At 34.0% G+C, this 18,554-nt stretch overlaps 1 pseudogene; it reads left to right on the top strand.

Annotated features, from left to right (window-relative positions):
• Nucleotides 1–9,234: 9,234 nt before the first annotated feature.
• LOC107928058 (protein argonaute 4-like) lies at nt 9,235–12,939 on the top strand (annotated as a pseudogene).
• The last annotated feature ends 5,615 nt before the right edge of the window (nt 12,940–18,554 follow it).

Raw genomic sequence — 18,554 nt, 5'->3', positions numbered from 1 at the left:
ATTGGAACCAAGATCCATTAAATACATTTTTCTTGGTTATAAAGCTGGTGTAAAAGGGTATAAGTTATAGTGTCCTGAAAATAGAAAAGTTGTAATTAGCAGAGATGTTGTTTTTGATGACACTGTTATGCTACCTAACTTATCTCTTAAAGACTCTTCCAATAAAGAAAATCAAAAGCAGGCGGAGTATCAGATTAATACAGAGTCGACTCCTCAAGCCAGTACAAAAATTGAGAATAGAGTTGCTTCTTCATCGTAATACTCTATCATCAAAAACAAAATTAGAAGAGAAATTAAACCTCCAAAGAAGTATGCTGATGCTGATCTAGTTGCTTATGCTTTAAATGTGGCTGAAGATATAGATGCGAATCAAGAGCCATCTAATTATTCTGAGGCGGTTAGCTGCGAAGACTCAGAAAAATAGATGTTTGCTATGCAAGAGGAGATGGAATCACTCTACAAAAACAAAATATGGGATCTTGTGAGACTTCCTAAAGGTAAGAAGATTGTTCATTGTAAATAGGTGTTTAAAAAGAAAGAAGGGACTCTAGGAGTTGAAGAACCCATATATAAAGCAAGGCTTGTTGCAAAGGGTTACAGTCAAATTCCAGGAGTGGACTTCATAGATGTGTTCTCCCCAGTTGTTAAGCATTGTTCAATTTGAGCTTTGCTTGGTATTGTGGCCATGCATGATTTGGAGTTTGAGCAGTTAGATGTAAAAACTGTATTTTTGCATAGAGAACTTGAGGAGGATATTTACATACAACAACCAGAGGGTTTTACAGTCTCAGAAAATGAGGACTATGTTTGCTTGTTGAAAAAGTCCCTTTACGGTTTGAAACAATCACCAAGACAGTGGTACAATAGGTTTGATTCCTTTATGACTTCTCATGATTTCAAAAGAAGTAGTTTTGACATTTTTTTTACTTTAAGAAAAACAGTGATGGTTCTTTTGTGTATCTACTTCTTTATGTTGATGACATGTTGATAGCAGCAAAAGATAAAGGAGAGATAAGAAAGGTCAAAGCCCAACTAAGTAAAGAATTTAAGATGAAAGATTTAAGACCAGCAAAGAAGATACTTAGAATGGAGATTCTCAGAGATAGAAAAGCAAGTAAATTGTACCTAAGTCAGAAGGGGTATATTGAGAAAGTTTTTTGCAGGTTCAATATGTACAGTGCTAAGCTTGTTAGTACTCCTTTATTAGCCCATTTCAGACTTTCATCGGCTTGGTCTCCACAATCAGATGATGAGATTGAGTACATGTCACATGTTTCATACTCTAGTGCAGTGGGATCTCTCATGTATGCTATGGTTTGTTCACGTCTAGATTTATCATATGCAGTCAGTGCATTTAGCAGATACATGGCGAATCCCGATAAAGAACACTGGAAAGCAGTTCAGTGGATTTTAAGATACTTACGAGGTACTACTGATGTTTGCTTACAGTTTGGAAGAACTAGAGATGGAGTCATTGGGTTTGTTGATGCTGATTTTGCTGGAGACCTTGATAGAAGAAGACCTCTCACAGGTTATGTCTTTACAATCGGAGGTTGTGCAATCAGTTGCAAAGCCACTTTGCAATATACAGTCGCTTTGTCTACCATTGAAGCTGAGTACATGGCGATTACTGGGGCTTGTAAAGAAGCTATTTGGTTGAAGAGACTCTTTAGTGAACTCAATGAAGACCTTCAAATCAGCAAAGTATTTTGTGACAGTCAGAGTGCCATCTTTCTAACAAAAGATCAAATGTTTCATGAGAAAACAAAACACATTGATGTTCGGTATCATTTTGTTCGTGATATTATTGCTCGTGGTGATGTTGTTATGAGCAAAATTAGTACTCATGAAAATCCTGCAGATATGATGACTAAGTCACTTCCTATAACCAAGTTTGAGCATCGCTTAGACTTGGTTGGTGTTCATTGTTGAAGTCAAACCCTTAAGGGGTTTTATGGAAGAGGTGGAGAACTTGTTCGTTGAGAGTTCGCGATGAAGAACTTGTTCATTGAGAATTCGTGTCAAGGTGGTGGTTGTTAGAATTAAGTGACCCGAATCCTTATTTAAATAAAATACAGTGGTAAAATAAAATAAAAGAAGAATCCATATAGAATTACACTTCTTTTATTTTATTTTTAGAATAAGGTTTTTAAACCTTATTAAATACCATCTATTTGATATTGATTAGAATAAGGTGTTCCAGTCTTACTAGAATATGGCTTTACAAGCCTATAAATAGACATAGTCTATTCCTCTTGTAAATCATTCGAATTCGACATAGTGAATTTTCTTCTCCTTTGCCCGTGGTTTTTTCCTGAAAGGGTTTCCAGGTAAAAATCTGTGTGTTTCTTTATTTTATTTTATTTTTCACAAATAGAAAGAAACCAAAATTGTTATGATTTCATTTAACAAAGGGAACTAAGATCCCTTCTTGCCTCCTAAGCTATGCGCATGATAGTAGGTAACATTCGTTAAGTAAGGGTTAGTTATTGGACGATTTTTGTAGTTAATTTACAATTAAGGAAGGATTAGTATTTGAGACATCCTCAATTACTATAATAATTTACCAGTGAACAAGAAGAAATTTATAGTCTGTGATCAGTTTTGGGATCGAGACCAACGTCGTACTTGAGGCTGGAACATTTATCAATTAAGTTTATTTCATTTAATTTCAAAATTAGTTTTATTTACTGTTTTACTGTTGTTTATCTTTTATTTATTTAAAATTGTATTACTTCGATCCCCTTTATTTATTTTATGTAGTATTGTAAGAGTCGTGGGTACAAAACTGCCCACAAAATGTCCTAATTGTGAGAAATTCGAACATTATTAAAGCAATCTCTATAAGATTCATCCTATTCCTCTTTCCAACATTTATTCAATTTGCTTTGCTGGATTGCTCGCTGGAAGTAAACTGTTTGATGAGTGAATAGTTTGATGATTGGACAAATTCAACTCCAAATTAATTAATGGGTACTTTACAAGCTTAAATAATTTGTTCAAAATGGATTATTTTATGAATTGGACCCACTAATATTTAGAAGATTACAAGAAAATGGAAAATTCATTCGATCTGTTTGGTAACTTTGAAAAAAGGGACAGGAAGGAAAAGGCCATGGGTACTTACCAATGATTAATTAATTAATTAGATTACGGGAAGTCGGTGATTTGGAATGTGAAAAGGTTGTGGAAGTCTTAGGAGTTGGTACATTCTTTTTTATTAAATTCTTTGATGGGATGTTTATAAAACATTTTTTTCCAGAGTAAATTATATTGGAGGTCACTTAATTATGCTTAAGTTTTTTCTTTGGTCATCAAAACTTTAAAATTTTAAAATTTTTAAAGTGGTCACACAACTAATTGGGTTCTTTTAGTTTATTTTGGTCAAGTGTCATGCAACATTTGATGTTAAGGTGAGGTGGTAGTTCAAAAATTGATATAATAATAAATTCAACCCTCAATTTTTACATATTAGATCAATTTAATCATTATTTTTTAAAAAATAATCATCAACTTTACATATTATCTTAGACTTAAACAACTACTGATAGGTGTACCTAAGTTCAACTTAAACAGGGTTTGGATGTTGACTAAAAAAAAGAAGCAAGAATATTGATGCAAGAGAGTGACCAAATTGATAGAATGTGTAAGTATTGAGAACTAAATGTATTATTATATCAGTTAGAAAAAGACCACATTATCACTTCTGTTAACCATTTAATAGAGAGTGACCAAATTAAAAACTATCTAAAATGTGAATGACCAAAATAGTAATTATCTAAAATGTGAATGACCAAAATAGTAATAGCATCATTTGTATTATATGTCCCGTCAATAAATAATTTAAAAATTTATAAAAATAAAAATGTTAAAAGCTAGAATTGAGAGTATATATTTTTCAAACAATGCAAAATGACTTGGTACGTGCCAATATTTTTTCATCCTTGAATAGCGAAAAGTGGGGGCTTTTCACACATCCAACGAACACATTAGACCAAAACATAATAAGTTCACATCTCAAATAACCTTTGGTAATTATTAGTTTATATTTACAGATTACCATAAAGATTTGATTGACTTGAAGTCGTATCGAATTAAGTTAGAATAAGATTTAAACGAATTTTCCTTTCTCTTAAACAAGGCATAAAAGAAACAAGTTTACGTCCATTTCTTGGAAACATTCATAGATAATTTTAATGTCAACTCATCTTATTCTTCATAAATAAAGGGAAAAGTAGATCCAACTAACCAGTAATTTTCCATTGCGGAAAAATAATAAACTACTGAAATAAAAGGTGTTATTTTCCTTTCTTCAAGACTTTGAATCCTATAAATACATCTACCCCTTACCTCTCTCATTATCATCCCCTTGGAAATATATACAAATATGGGGAGGTTGATACTGTCAATAATATTTGGCTATAATGTCGACTTTGTTAGATTATGAGCCTAATTTTTATCTCTTCATCATTATTTGGTCAAATTGATCGTTGCTTGTAAATGAAAGAAAAATTAGATTCATAATTTAGCAAAGTCGACATTAAATTGGTTCTCAATTAGAGATCAATCAACATGTGTTGATTGATCATTTGTAATTACAAGTTGTATCCATTGCTAATAGCCATATAATGCTGACTTTGTTGGATTATGAGTCTAATTTTTATCTCTTCATCAACTAATGATTGTATGCCAATGAAAGGAAAACTAGACTCATAATTCAGCAAAGTCGACATTAATTTGGCTCTCAATTGGTTATTGAACAAAGACAGGAGACCTTGGTCGCAACAAACTACATTCGCAGATATGGAAAGAAGACTAGCTTGTGTGGGTGAGGTACAATTTTCAAAAGCAGATCAGCATGGTAATGAAATGGCAGAAACATTAGTGACAGTAAGTATTAATCGTAGGGTTATGTTCAAGGCGTGGTGGTGAATGTTAGATTGGTGATTGGGATGTCTGGTTTTCATGTTATATTAGCTTTTGTGAAAATTGTATTGTTTAATTGGAACTACTGTTCTGTTGCTTTTAAACAGAATAATTTGACTGAGCAAAAAATATATATAAAGAGAGAGAGATCAATCAACATGTGTTGATTGATCATTGGCAATTACAAGTTGATATCCATTACTAATAGCCCCATAATACTGACTTTGCTAGATTATGAGTCTAATTTTTATCTCTTCATCAACTAATGATTGCATGCCAATGAAAGGAAAACTAGACTCATAATTTAGTAAAATCAACATTATTAATTTAGCTCTCAATTAAGGATTAGTATTTGTTAAATGATCATTGTCAAGAACAAGTTGTTATCTATTACTAATGGCTGCTGGATTATGAGTTTAAAATATTTTTTCCTCTTCATCTGATTGATCTTTGCATGTAAATGAAGAGAAAGTCGAGCTCATGATTGAGTAAAGTTAAAATTAAATTGGCTTTGAATTAAGGGTAAGCATTTGTCAAACCAACTACGATATATGTAGATAATTTAGCATTGATTTTGGTATAATTAAATTCCAAACTTATCAATATACCATGGAAATGTTGAAATGTTTTTTTCTTAAAATTTTCATTGTATTTAATAAATATTTTAAATATCATAACTTAAAACTCATATTTAGATATATAACTGTAGTAGCCCAAATCTGCCCGGGCTCGTGAGAATTTAAAGTCCAGTTACAATAAACAGCCCAAATGCCTAAACCTACCCAATAGACCCATTTACACCCTCGACCCAGAAGCACACAAAACCCAATACATAAATTAAGTCGGCCCAAACAAATCAGACCCAATAAACTATGTGGCCCGATGGTCCAAATCTGCTTTCAAATTTGGGAACCCTAGGGTTTTCTGCACCTTTTAGCGCCGCAAAAGAAAGGTTCCAGAATTCACACAGCAACCATCCCAAACGACGCGCCTTTTCAAATCGCGCCATTCCAGTAGCCCCCATCAGCGCCATGACTCTAGTTCTGAATCGCGCCGAGATTGGCGCACGTATCAAAGTCAGAGTACTCGCCATCATTCTCACGAACACCTGCAAAAGGAGAAAGAAAAGCAGCAGAAACGAAACAAACATAGCAAGAAATGAAATAGAAATCTGTAAAAAATACTGTATAAGGCTATAAAAGCCGAAGGAAAGCATTGTAAAGGGGGGTTTTTTTTTTACCCAAAAAACAGTGTAAAACAGACACGGGTATTACACATATACCAGGAATAAAATTAGATCTAAGGTGATTTTCAGAGATTACTTTTCGTTCTCTTTTCTATTTTTTTTATTTCGAAGATTTGAATCGTTTTTGAGGCAAAAGGCGCTTTTAAAATAGAAAGGAAAGGGAATATCACCGTCGGATTAGGCTTTGGGAAGCTTTAAGGAGCGTAAAACTCGCTTTTGGGAACTCTGACCATCGTGAACGGTGGCGGAGACGACAGAGGACGGCGAAGCCCGATGATCAGAGTTCGATCGGAGCTCAGAGGGCAGGCAGGCTTTTAAGAGCATTTTTCTTGATTTTTTTTTAGGAGGTGAAAATGAAAGTTTTTGAAAGAAAATTGGTTTTTAAAGCACCCCTATACGATGCCGTTTCGTAGTGTGCAGAAGGGCCCAAAAACGACGTCGTTTTGGGGCCAACCCGATTACCCGACCCGGTCCATTTAGAGATCCGCGTGTTTTCTTCGGCTAAAGGGATATTTATCCTTTTAGTCCTTTTCCGTTTCCAGTTTTTTTTATTTTTTAAAATTAAATTTATTTCATTTTTTAAATTAGCCTTATAGTTTCATTTAAATTTAATTTTACTCCTTTTCTTTATTATTTTAAATTTTGTTATTTTTTACATATAATTTATTCATTTTAAAATCTATGTATATATTTTTATTAAAAAATACTATTGATATGTTTATATAAAATGTTTATTTATCATATATTATTTTCCTATATATATTTATATTTTATTTTATTTATTACATTTTTTATATATATTACTTATTATATTATTTTTTTATTATATATTATATATTATGTATATCGTATATTATCTATTATATTATTTATGTTTTATATTATTCATTTTATTATTTATACTAATTCTTTTATATATTTTTTATATTGTATATATCATTTATGTATTGAATGTTAATTTTTTTTAATTTGATGTTATATTTTATGAATATGTACATTGATATATTGTATTATATGCATCATTTCATTTATTAATCCATTCATGTGTACATTAAATTATTGGATTGTATATTTTATACGTAGATTTTATTTATCCATTTTCTTGCATGTCATCTATTTTTACTCATACATATTTTACACATTAATATTTACCATGTTTTTTATATTTATTATCTAATGTTTTATTTATGATATATTGTATAATTAGTGCATTTATTATGTTTTCTTTTTGGGTATATTCCTATTTGCTTAGCATGATTATTTTTATTATTCTATTTTGCCCTCTATATATAGTGATTGCATTTGTATAAAGTGTTATAATATTTTGTAGTATACGTTATTTGAATATCTATGTTTTGTAATACAGAATTGTCACTCTAAAAGGTCATTTAAAACAATATTTAAAAGTTTCATAAAAATAAAAGCAATGCTTGATGTTTGGAAACTTTGAGAAAGGTAGTGCCCTAACTTACTGGGTTGCCACTTTTCTCATTGAGTTCAAATAGTTAAGCACCTTTCTAAATTTTTTAAAAAAAGGATTTCAAAATATGAGCAGCTGTCTTGAAATTTCAAAGCGTTGTGTCCAAACTTACTGGTTATGACGTTTTGACGTCTCAAGATAGGGATTTTCAAAAATGGTTAACTTAGTCTCAAATGTCTTAAAATAGTGCGTCCTAACTTATTGGATGTAATATTTTGATTCATTTGATACAAGTGAACCCTAATTTTCAAAATTAAAATATTGTAAAGAGGATTACATTTTAAATTTTTGTTAAATTTCCGACATTAAGGATATTTTGATAATCAATTAGGTACCAATTTTTGGGCGTTATGAGGGTGCTAACCCTTCCTCGTACATAACCGGCTCCCGAACTCGTTTTCTGATTTCGTAGACCAAAACTAATGATTTTAAAATAAAATGTTTTAAAGGTGATCCAATCACACCTAAAAAGATTGACGGCGACTCCCGTTTTCGTTTTTTAAAAGTCGATTCCCATTTTCCAAAACTCGATTTAAAAATGGTTTCGACAGCTTGGCGACTCCACTGGGGACTAATAAGAGAGTCAAGCCGTGTAATTGATTATCTCTTGTCTTAATGTTAGAAATTAAATATTTTAAATTTAATTCTCTTTGCATTACATGCGTTTGTATTATTGCATGTGTTGCTATATTCTGATATGCATTGCATTTGCATGACTGTTGTGGTCACACCCTTAAGTGGGAGTGATAAGCTACGCCTTCGTGAGGTTTTCGCCTCCGTTCAAGATAGTGGATTACTTTCGGGATACATCCGTACCTATAGTTTTGTGAGATTTTCATCTCCGTGTAGCCATAGGGAAATGTATTCCCCTGAACTAAACTCGATTTGAATGAGCCTATAATGGGTGAGGATCGAGGAATCTGCTAGTTCGGGTACCTCAACTTTAGAACTAAACCACATATAGAAGGATCGTAAAAGCTCGACCTAGATAGAAGTATACCGTAATTATTACCCTTGTAGGTTATCTTTGAGTTTATTGTTATCATGTGATACTAACTATTTCCTTTCTTTTGTTGCATATCATTTCGCATTTAAAAGGTATCAATTTTTAGTCAGTTTCTAAGTTAGAGAGTTTTATTATGGAGAATGAACTTCTTGATAAAGTGGAAGGCAACGCTAACGTCTATATATGGTCAGAGTAAACTCAGTTAGGAAAGGAAAATAGTCTAGCCATGGGATATGTGTCAGAGCTGTCAGACTACGTTCGTATTAGCGTCACACAAGATAATCAGCATGAGTTAAAGGAAATATGGGATCAATGGGGTAGCGAAGCCAAGCAGTTGTTCTACAACAACCATGGGGACTTGCAGTACTTGCTTGACTTGGGATAGACGAGAATTTGTTTCGGGCCATCACTCAGTATTGGAATCTTGCATACAGTTGTTTTACGTTTGGAAAAGCCAATATGGTACCCGTGGTGGAGGAATATTCGATTTTGTAGCGTTGTCCTATGATTCAAGTTGATAAAGTTTACTCAAGGGCTGACTGTATTCCAACTTTTTTGAGGAAGTTGATGAACGTCATGGGGAGAGGGAGTGAGCTAAATGGAAAGAGCAAGAAGGAAAAGGGGCAGTCTTGGATTTCCTACCTCTTCCGCCACTGGTGTGTCTTAATGTTGTTTCCAATCAAAGCAAAATTGGATACGAGGAAGATTGTTCGATACCCTATGGCAAGGCGTGCTGCAGGAACTAAAGGGCAGAAGGTAATGTACTTACCAATCATTTCAAGGTGAACAAGAAGAATACTGATGGACCTTTCCACTATTACAACATTTCTCTTTCATATGAAGATGGTTGATGGTAAAAGTGTTGGAAGGAAAGTGATTGACAGAATGCATGGACCTACAAAGGTGAGTTGGATGGAAAGAATTGTGCCTATGATGGTAAAAGGTTTATTTATTATAGGACCAAACAACAAGCATGAGTTTACTATGTTGCACTTATCATAGACAATGGAAATGCAAGCCCTGATGGTATGTCAAAATGGACGCAAAAGAATGAAATTAAAGAAGATCATAACATTTAAAGACCTTTAAAGTGGAGATTAACTATGCTGAAAAGATACCCATGTAAGCATTTCAAAATGCTTTGCATGGACAGGAATCTGAAAGCTCTCAAGAAACACTAAAGGTGCCGGATATCATTTAAAGGCAGCATGTTAAGCAGAAGTGCCTACTTGTTTGCCAATCTTTCTTTCAAGATAATCAGAACAACTTCACAGATGTTGGAAGAGGTGTCCATAGATATAGGGATTATTTCATGGGTGAATCCATACCTCAAATTTGGGATGGTAATAGATCATTTACGGACCATAAAAGTACAAGCTGATACATTGAGCACGAAATACAAGCTACAGTCAGATCATGGTCAGGAGTTAGCTTTGTTGAGTTAAAACTTTCGGCCATAGGACGAAGGCGTATTTGTAATCCATTCATATGTAAAGATATTCTTTTTCTAAATAAAGTTTTCTAAATGAAATTGAGTCTAGATCGATACCTTTTTGCATTCATGCATTTGCATTACATCACATCGCATCATATGAATTTAAGTCCATAAAAAGACCCTAATTAGGCAAAAATTATTTCAGAGAGTTAATCGGGGATATGGAACAAAGGTTGGAGAGATTGGAGCAAAGGCAAATACAGATGCAAGAGCAGTTGACCAAAATTCAACAAGATATACGTGATCAAATGTTGGAGCTCCAAAGAAATATAATTGGCCAGCTGGGACAGTTACTAATCGAAGGGCTTGAAAAGAGGAAAAGCCCAGTGGTCAACACTGAATATGATAATGAGGTCATCGTTTATTCTCTAAATTTTACTCCAATAGGGGTCTAGACTCAACTAGACGCATATCCACAAGAGATACCAGTTACTATCAAACCCCAACAGCATCAAGCCGGTATGTTGGCACCAGTAAATAATTCAGTAGGCTCAAGTCCTAACTCGGGGAGCAATTCAGCCAGTCTTGTCATCATTAGGGAAGCAAGGAAAGCCAGTGTGGAGTGTCCGAAACAGTGCGAAGCTCTTAAAAAGTAAGAGTGGAGCTCCCGATACAATACCTCGAGGGCAATGACGAGAAAAGAAAATGAGGTGAAGTTGTTGACTGTAATGCAACCAATAATGTCAACTACTAGCCATCAGGTTCCTCAAAAGCAAGAATCCAATCCGAGATCAAATCCTGAAAAGCTTCCCTTTACGTCAATTCCAGTGTCGTATAAGGAGCTATATCATAGATTATTTGACGCACATGTAGTGTCCCCGTTTTACATAGAACCGTTGCAACCCCCATATCCCAAATGGTATGATTTGAACACTCAATGTGAGTATCATACGGGACGTACAGGACACTCAATTGAGAATTGCATTGCCTTTAAAAAGATGATCGAAAAACTCATCAAAATAGGTGTTATAAGCTTTGATCATCCCTCTGGGGCAGAAAATTTATTACCTAACCATTTAGATGGAGAGGTGAATTCCATGGGATCCAAGAATGCGCCAGGTTTCAGGGCTTTTGAGCAGGACTTGATGTTGGGGAATCTGAATAATGTATCCGAAGAGGAAACCAAAGAATAAAACTGGTGAGCCCTTGCATATTTGGGAATGTTTTGGACAATGAAATGGTGGAAGTGATCCTTGTATTTTAAAGTTAATTTAGAGTAATGTTCAGAACACACTTGTTGTTTTAAAGCCTAGAAACAATAAGATTTCATTTGTGAAATAGGCTCATGTTTAGACATTGTTGTTTCAATAAAACATATCTTTCATGATTAATTTGAGCAATTGTTCCCTCATTTTTTCTTCATTCATAACGTAAATAGTTATTCTTGAATTCATTTATTCCTTGTATATTCTTTTGTGCCTATCGAAGATCCCTAGATATCAATGACAGGGGCAATGATACTACAGATTCAGAGTTCCTTTTGAGCGCTACATGTGTTTAGAGGAATCTCAGTACTCTGAAGATGACAGAGATTGCGATTTGTTTCTAAATTTGTTAAAAATGGTAAAGCAAGAAGAGAAATAAATTCTACCTCATGAAGTGGGGGTAAAAGATATAGCCTCAAAAGAAAGGAAAGGCTGTAAGTTGGAACAAAGCTAGTTTTCCTGTACCTCACATTGATGCCTTGGTAGACAATAGTGCTGGATACTCGGAGCTCCGCAGTTCCTTCTTTGTTTGCTTCTCGATAAGAAAAACTCTGATTTTTTATGGGCCGTGGAAGCAGAACAATCTGTCTGAGTATGGCATCGTGACTCAGTGTATGGTGCTAGTTAGGGTGAAGGATCAGTGCTTTACAAACCTGCTTCTAAAAATCAATGCAAAGCTTGGAGAACTGAATTCCATGCTAGTAATTGAGCAAACACCTTCAATTCCAGTTGTTTCAAAGGTTCCAACTAGCATCCTTGGAATGGATGCATTATTTGGCTCTCCTGAGCAGTCTGATATACCGTCAATAGCTATGGTGGTTAGTTTCATGAAATGGCCATTGATTTCCAGTTATAAGGCATCAGGTCGTACACAGTCTCTGAAGCTTGAAATGATAGATTCTCTCTTCAAACCAGTTTCTGACAAAGTGGATGAGGGTATCGTAAGGAAAGCTTTCTTAGACTTCTATACAAGTTTAGGGAAAAAGAAGCCGGATCAAATTATCATATTCAGGGATGGAGTTAGCAAGTCACAGTTCAATCAAGTAATTGAACATTGAGCTGGATCAAGTAATTGAGGCTTGCAAATTTCTTGATAAGAGTTGAAACCTCAAGTTTGTGGTCATGGTGGCACAAAAAAATCTATCATCCTAAGTTTTTTTTTTCAGCAGGGACCTCCTGACAATGTCTCGCCTGGAACCGTTATAGACAACAAAGTCTATCATCCTAGGAACAATGGCTTCTATCTTTGTGCCCATACTGGAATGATTGGAACCACGAGACCTACTCATTATCATGTTCTCTTAGGTCAGATTGGGTTTTCAGCTGATGATCTGTAGGAGCTAGTCCATGCTATATCAAAGAAACGCCACAGACATATCTGTTGTGGCCCCTACTCGCTGAGCTCATTTGGTAACTTCATAGTTAGAGCAATTTATAGAGTTTAAAGATACTTGAGAAACATCATCAAGCCATGGTGGAATGACAACTCTGGGAGCGATTTCTGTACTTCAGCTTCCCAGAATGAAAGATAATGTCAGCAGCTCCATTGAACTATTTTTATATAGAGCTTCTGGATTCTAGCTACTATTCGCTTTCTTTGTTTGACAAACGTCAGCCCGGATTTTTGCTGGGGCAAAAGAATTTCTTAAGGGAAAATTGTGTTACAAGAGATTCTTCCCATGCAAAAGATTTCAAAGGAAAATGGATACCAAATGGGAAAGACCATAGATTCTGAAAAAGCCTCCTCTAGTGGTGCGAAAGATTTACCCAATACAGTGAATTCAGACTCAATTAAGGAGTATTTTGTTTGAAAATGAAGGGAAGCCAAAGTGAAAACCCGCAAAGGGCGCTTTGAGACTTCTATTTCAAAAAAAAAAGAGAAAAGAAAAGAAAAATGGAAAATGGAAAAAAAGAAAAATGGAGAGGCCAATGTGAAAACCCGCAAAAGGCGCCTTAAGACCAAAGGGGTTTTGAGCTGAAAACCCGAAAGGGCGGCTCAAATTTTGGTGAGCAGCAATGACCTTGCTATACCGGAGTCAACAAGTAGTGAAGTATGTTACATATCGGGGCATCAACAAAGTACTTTGGGTCTTCTAAACACATGTTAAACTCAAAACAGTCTTCATGGAATATGTATATAGAAACCCAGGCTGCGATATCTAAGGCATTTGATTTTTGTCTTGTTTACTATCTTTGGATTCTCTTTCTTCTCAAAGATAGATTCCTAGATTAATCTCATTTGTTCTTCTTTTGATAAATCATTTAAACTCTAATTTTCCTCAAGATCAATTTATTATCCATTATTCATAAAGTATGTTACATTGAAATAATGATGGATAAACTAAAATAGCTTCACAAATAAAGTTTTACATATTACTCTGGAGATTTCTAGATAATACAAAGAAAATGAAACATAACAATTGTTTAAGGAATTCCCATTGAGTGAGGATTGGAGGTACTCAAGAAATTTTCTTCTTCGGTCCAAATGGTGATTAGACGATGTTGATCTTAGGAAAGGATCATTTCATAAACATCTCCAGTGGGTCGTAACATGTGGGAATGCTACAGTGGACCAAATCGATGGAGAAGGTTCTAAGCATACGAGCAAAATAGGGTTGGTACTTTGAGTGAAACAAAACGAAACTTGAATGAATCAAGATGTCCAAAATAAAAGTCATTTTGCATCATAGGAGCATTTGATTCATTTCAATCATGGCATCCTAATCATTAGGCATAGGCACATACACATTCTACAGGTTATGTCCTCTAAGGGACAATGAATATCAAAGATTTCAACATGGCATCCCTGTGCTTATAGGGAACAAGTTGAAGATGACAGATCTTATCTCTCTATATTCGACGGGGAGCAGATCAAAGACGTAGCAGATCTGACCTTCATCAGGGTATATCTAAGATGGTGGATCTTATCTCTCTGTAATAGACGGGGAGTAGATCCAAGATGACAGATCTTATCTCTCTGTATTCGACGAGGAGCAGATCAAAAACGTAGCAGATCTGACCTTCATCGGGGCAGATCCAAGACAGTGGATCTTATCTCTCTGTATTCGACGGAGAGCAGATCAAAGACATAGTAGATCTGACCTTCATCGGGGCAGATCCAAGATAGTGGATCTTATCTCTCTGTAATAGGCGGGGAGTAGATTCAAGATAACAGATCTTATCTCTCTGTATTCGACGGGGAGCAGATCAAAGACATAGCAGATCTGACCTTCATCAGGGCAGATCCAAGATGACAGATCTTATCTCCCTGTAATAGGCGGGGAGCAGATCCAAGATGACAAATCTTATCTCTCTGTAATAGGCGGGGAGCAGATCAAATATGACAGATCTTATCTCTCCGTAATGGACAGGGAGTAGATCCAAGATGACAGATCTTATCTCTCCGTAATAGACGGGGAGTAGATCCAAGATGACAGATCTTATCTTTCTGTATTCGACGGGGAGCAGATCGAAGATGTAGCAGATTTGACTTTCACGTGTTTACGTTGAAGCAAATCTAAGATGATTTGGCATCTCTGTATTCGACGGAGAGCAGATCGAAGACATAGTTGATTTGGCTTTCACGTGTTTACGTTGAAGCAAATCTAAGATGATTTGGTATCTCTATGTTCGACTGAGAGCCGATCGAAGATATCAACATGACAGTCTTGTGTTTGTAATGAGAAGACTGAGGACCATAACCCGATAAGGCTGGGCAAATTTAGTCTTTTTATGAGTCTTTGCTCGATTCTTGTTACACAGCAATAAGCAAAGAGGGGCAGCTGTAGTAGCCTAAATCTTTCCAGGCCCGTGAGAATTTAAAGTCCAGTTACAATAAACAACCCAAATACCTAAACCTACCCAATAGACCCATTTACACCCTCGACCCAGAAGCACACAAAACCCAATACATAAATTAAGTCGGCCCAAACAAATCAGACCCAATAAACTATATGGCCCGATGGTCCAAATCTACTTTCAAATTTGGGAACCTAGGGATTTATGCACCTTTCAGCGCCACAAAAGGAAGGTTCTAGAATTTGCACAGCAACCATCCCAAACGACGCGCCTTTTCAAATCGCGCCATTCCAGTAGCCCCCAACAGCGCCATTACTCTAGTTCTGAATCGCGCCGAGATTGGCGCATGAATTAAAGCCAAAGTACTCGCCATCATTCTCGCGAACACCTACAAAAGGAGAAAGAAAAGCAGCAGAAACGAAACAAACATAGCAAGAAATGAAATAGAAATCTGTAAAAAATACTGTATAAGGCTATAAAAGCCGAAAGAAAGCATTGTAAAGGGGGTTTTTTTTACCGAAAAAACAGTGTAAAACAGACACGGGTATTACACATATACAAGGAATAAAATTAGATCTAAGGTGATTTTCAGAGATTACTTTTCGTTCTCTTTTCTATTTTTTTATTTCGAAGATTTGAATCATTTTTGAGGCAAAAAGCGCTTTTAAAATAGAAAGGAAATGGAATATTACCGTTGGATTGGGCTTTGGGAAGCTTTAAGGAGCGTAAAACTCGCTTTTGGGAACTCCGACCATCGTGAACGGTGGCGGAGATGACAGAGGACGGCGAAGCCCGATGATCGGAGTTCGATCGGAGCTCAGAGGGCAGGCAGGCTTTTGAGAGCATTTTTCTTGAGGGTTTTTTTTAGGAGGAGGTGAAAATGAAAGTTTTTGAAAGAAAATTGGTTTTTAAAGCACCCCTATACGACGCCGTTTCGTAGTGTGCGGAAGGGCCCCAAAACGACGTCGTTTTAGGGCCAAACCGATTACCCGACCCGGTCCATTTAGAGATCCGCGTGTTTTCTTCGGCTAAAGGGATATTTATCCCTTTAGTCCTTCTCCGTTTTCAGTTTTTTTTCTTTTTTTAATTAAATTTGTTTCATTTTTTAAATTAGCCTTATAGTTTCATTTAAATTTAATTTTACTCCTTTTCTTTATTATTTTAAATTTTGTTATTTTTTACATATAATTTATTCATTTTAAAATCTATGCATATATTATTATTAAAAAAATACTATTGATATGTTTATATAAAATGTTTATTTATCATATATTATTTTCCTATATATATTTATATTATATTTTATTTATTATATTTTTTATATATATTACTTATTATATTATTTTTTATTATATATTATGTATATAGTATATTATCTATTATATTATTTATGTTTTATATTATTCATTTTATTATTTATACTAATTCTTTTATATATTTTTTATATTGTATATATCATTTATGTATTGAATGTTATTTTTTTTAATTTGATGTTATATTTTATGAATATGTACATTGATATATTGTATTATATGCATCATTTCATTTATTAATCCATTCATGTGTACATTAAATTATTGGATTGTATATTTTATACGTAGATTCTATTTATCCATTTTTTTGCATGTCATATATTTTTACTCATACATATTTTACACATTAATATTTACCATGTTTTTTATATTTATTATCTAATGTTTTATTTATGATATATTGTATAATTAGTGCATTTATTATGTTTTCTTTTTGGGTATATTCCTATTTGCTTAGCATGATTATTTTTATTATTCTATTTTGCCCTCTATATATAGTGATTGCATTTGTATAAAGTGTTATAATATTTTGTAATATACGTTATTTGAATATCTATGTTTTGTAATACAGAATTGTCACTCTAAAAGGTCATTTAAAACAATATTTAAAAGTTTCATAAAAATAAAAGCAATGCTTGATGTTTGGAAACTTCGAGAAAGGTAGTGCCCTAACTTACTGGGTTGCCACTTTTCTCATTGAGTTCAAATAGTTAAGCACCTTTCTAAATTTTTTAAAAAAGGATTTCAAAATATGAGCAGCTGTCTTGAAATTTCAAAGCGTTGTGTCCAAACTTACTGGTTATGACGTTTTGACGTCTCAAGATAGGAATTTTCAAAAATGGTTAACTTAGTCTCAAATGTCTTAAAATAATGCGTCCTAACTTATTGGATGTATATTTTGATTCATTTGATACAAGTGAACCCTAATTTTCAAAATTAAAATATTGTAAAGAGGATTACATCTTAAATTTTTGTTAAATTTCTGACATTAAGGACATTTTGATAATCAATTAGGTACCAATTTTTGGGCGTTATGAGGGTGCTAACCCTTCCTCGTACGTAACTGGCTCCCGAACCCGTTTTCTGATTTTGTAGACCAAAACTAATGATTTTAAATAAAATGTTTTAAAGGTGATCCAATCACACCTAAAAAGATTGATGGCGACTCCCGTTTTTGTTTTTTAAAAGTCGATTGCCATTTTCCAAAACTCGATTTAAAAATGGTTTCGACAATAACCAATAAGAATATTTTAGAATAGAAAGGAAAAGCAACATAAATTTTAAAATTTGAAGATCACTGGCATCAATTTGTAGCCATTGATGAGGTGCTTATATTCCGTTAACTGAATCTTCAAAAAAAAAAGATTGTTTGAACTGAGTAACCGGGATAGGGTGCTTGGGTTGTCATCCTAGTTTGCGTAAAAAGGTTTGACCGTGTCTAATTTTTTTTTATTAATGCATGATTAATTAGTTATACCTTGCAAATTTTGGATTCAAACTCAATTTAGTTAAATGATTTATTTCACATATTTCAGTTTTATGACACTTGTTGATTAAACTATATATTTTGAGCATTTATTTTTTTCCTATGTTGTTTGCATTGATTATAGATGCAGAAAAAGAGGCTCAATTTTTAATAAATTGTAAAATAATTTCTAACGTTTGAAAGAACAATATGCTTAAGGACAAGCATGAGCTAAGTAAGGGGATTTGATAACATGTTAAATTGCATGACATTTTGTGTTTAATTCGGCTTATTTTTTAATTAATCCCGTCTAAATTAAGTGCATTTATGTTTTAATCTTGTCAGGGATACAATTGGGTTGCTAAAAGACAAAAACAAGCAGAAAAGGACCAAATTGAAACACAATCAATGAAATGAGGCCGAATAAAAAATATGGAGAAATCTAATGACTCATCAAATTTTTTTGACTTTGTAAAAGCCAAAAATAGAAAAAAAGAATCTTATTTTATTTATTATTTATTTTATTTTATGTTCAAGTGGTTAAGACAAAAATTAGTAAATTCCATTTATATAAATAGGGTTTTAACGTGCTTAGGAGAGACACATGTAATTTTACATTT

The sequence above is a fragment of the Gossypium hirsutum genome, chromosome A06 (assembly GCF_007990345.1).
Source record: "Gossypium hirsutum isolate 1008001.06 chromosome A06, Gossypium_hirsutum_v2.1, whole genome shotgun sequence".
In the NCBI taxonomy this organism is placed as follows: domain Eukaryota; kingdom Viridiplantae; phylum Streptophyta; class Magnoliopsida; order Malvales; family Malvaceae; genus Gossypium; species Gossypium hirsutum.
The sequence above is the reverse complement of the archived record's forward strand: the minus strand, read 5'-3'. Positions and strand labels throughout refer to the sequence as shown.